We start from the raw sequence: 2,383 nt of genomic DNA, 5'->3' as shown, positions 1-2,383 counted from the left end.
ATGATTTCTTCTATATGCGTCTCCTCTGACATACACTTCGATCTTTTCTTCTTTTCTGTGTTTTTAATGATTTTTTGCTTTCTTCATGCATGATGTTCTTAATGTCCTCCCACGGACCTGAAGATCTTCTGGCATTACTGTTCTTGAGATGTTCTCAAAAGTCAGGTGGCATAAATTCAAGGCCATATTTTGGCTCTAGTGGACTTGTTTTAATTTTCTTCAGCTTCAATTTGAACTTACATATGAGAAATTGATGGTCCGTTTTACAGTCAGACCCTGGCCTGGTTTTAGCTGCGGATATTGAGCTTCTCCATCACCCCTTCTTACATGTAATCAATTTGATTTCTGTATATTTCATCTGGAGAAGTCCATGTGTATGTTTGTGTTATTGAAAAAAGGTATTAAGAAGTCTTAAGGTATTAAGGTATTAAGACTTCTTACCATTAAGAAGTCCTTGGTCTTACAACATTAAATCATACAATCTCCAGCTTCATTTTTATCACAAAGGCCATATTTTCCAATTACTTCCTCTTTGTCTCCAACTTTTGCATTCCAATGGCCAATAATTATCAATGCATCCTGATTGCATGTTTCAACAATTTCAGACTAAAGACATTGGTTGAATTCTTCAGTTTCATCATTATTGCCCTTAGTGATGGGTGCATAAATTTGAATAATAGTTGTATTGACTGGGTTTCCTTGAATGTGGACAGATATAATCCTATCACAGACATAGGACTTCTATACAGATCTTGAAGTATCCTTTTTGATGCTGAAGGCAACACTATACCTCTTGATTGTGTCATTTCCAGGATTGTAAGCCATATGATTTTCTGATGCATAATGTCCTATACCACTCCATTTCAGCTCACTTATGCCTAGGATATTGATCTTTATGTGTTCCATTTCATTTTTGATGAGTTCCAATGTGCCTAGACTCATAGTTTGTACATCCCAAGTTCTGATTATTAGTAGATCTTGAAGCTGTTTCTTCATATTTGAGTCGTGCTCCATTGGAAAATGAAGATCCTGAAGTCTTTACTTCCACAGCCTTTACTCCTTCCATGTCATTATGATCGATTCTACTTTAAGAAAGCAACTTGTGATAGTTAGGTTTATTGTGCCCACTAGGCCAATAGGAGCATGTGGGTGGAAATTAATCAGGTCGCAGCTTGATTGGAGGGCAACGAGATAAATGGCCCTCCAAGACCCACCATCTTCTCTCTCTTGCTCCCTGGTGATTAGATCAACATGCTGCTGCTTTAGCTAGTTCTCTGCCTCAATCTGTGTGCTACATTACCTGTGGGCCAAGTCAACCTGTTGATCATGTTGCTAGAGCTGGAAGCTTCTGTGGGGGGGGAGGTCAGATGCTTGCAGGCATCCTCCCTAAGGGCGATCAGTTGCTAGACTGCAGTGGGCCCTGCTCCCTGCTGTTAAGGACAATGGACAGGCCTGTAATCATGGACTTGGTTCCTATAGGTGGGGCTCACACCCTACTGATATTGGTTCCTATGGAGCTCTAGCTGCCATCCTGACTCTAGGATCTGCCCATCCTGTCACATGTATACCCCAATCCCTCCTCTTCCTATTGCGTGTATGTCCCTACACCACCCCTTCTCACTGCTGTATAACCTATAGTGCAACCCCTTCCTGTGACAAGAGACTCTCTTCTCACTCTCTTCTCTTTTCTCTCTCTCTCTCTCTGCTCCTCCCTTGACCTCTCCTCGCCTCCTTCTCCTCCTGTTTCCCTTTCCCCTTGTCCTCCTTCCCTTACCCCTCTCTCCACATGGACCACCAAGCGGGGCTGAGGTAAGCAATGCTACCATGTAAGGTGTCTGTCTCCATTATTTGACTCTTCTATCTCATGCTCTCAATGACTTTAATATAATATTTATATATCTCAACTGTACAATTGTGCTTACTGAATCCTTGATTCGTGGTGGGGGGTTGGCCCACCCCCACCTCAAACCACAAGCTCCCTTGAGACATGCTTGGCCATGCTGCTGGTGTGTACACTACTTGAGTTTGAGGCTGATGGATTCTGTCATTGTGCCTGAGTTTGAGATCCCATCAGGGCCTGCTTCCTTAAGTTCCTGAGTTACTGACTGTTGCTGGCCCACCCTGCTGTCTGCTGCTTGTGGGCAGACTCTGCCTGTGGGCAGACTCTGCCTTCCTTGCCCAAGGGAAGACTCCACTATCTGCCCACTTGACCTTGAACTCAGCAGCCCATGTGAGTTGAAGGACTTCCAGTACATTAGCTGTTCCATAACAGTGAGTGCTGAGCCCTCTGTACTGCTGTGTGGACTAATTAGCTGTTATATTCCTTTGGGTTGTATAAATCTATCTATCTATCTATCTATCTATCTATCTATCTATCTATCTA

The sequence above is a fragment of the Echinops telfairi genome, unplaced genomic scaffold (genome assembly GCF_000313985.2).
Source record: "Echinops telfairi isolate 266 unplaced genomic scaffold, ASM31398v2 ScPeMD7_53;HRSCAF=182, whole genome shotgun sequence".
Taxonomy (NCBI): Eukaryota; Metazoa; Chordata; class Mammalia; order Afrosoricida; family Tenrecidae; genus Echinops; species Echinops telfairi.
The sequence above is the reverse complement of the archived record's forward strand: the minus strand, read 5'-3'. Positions refer to the sequence as shown.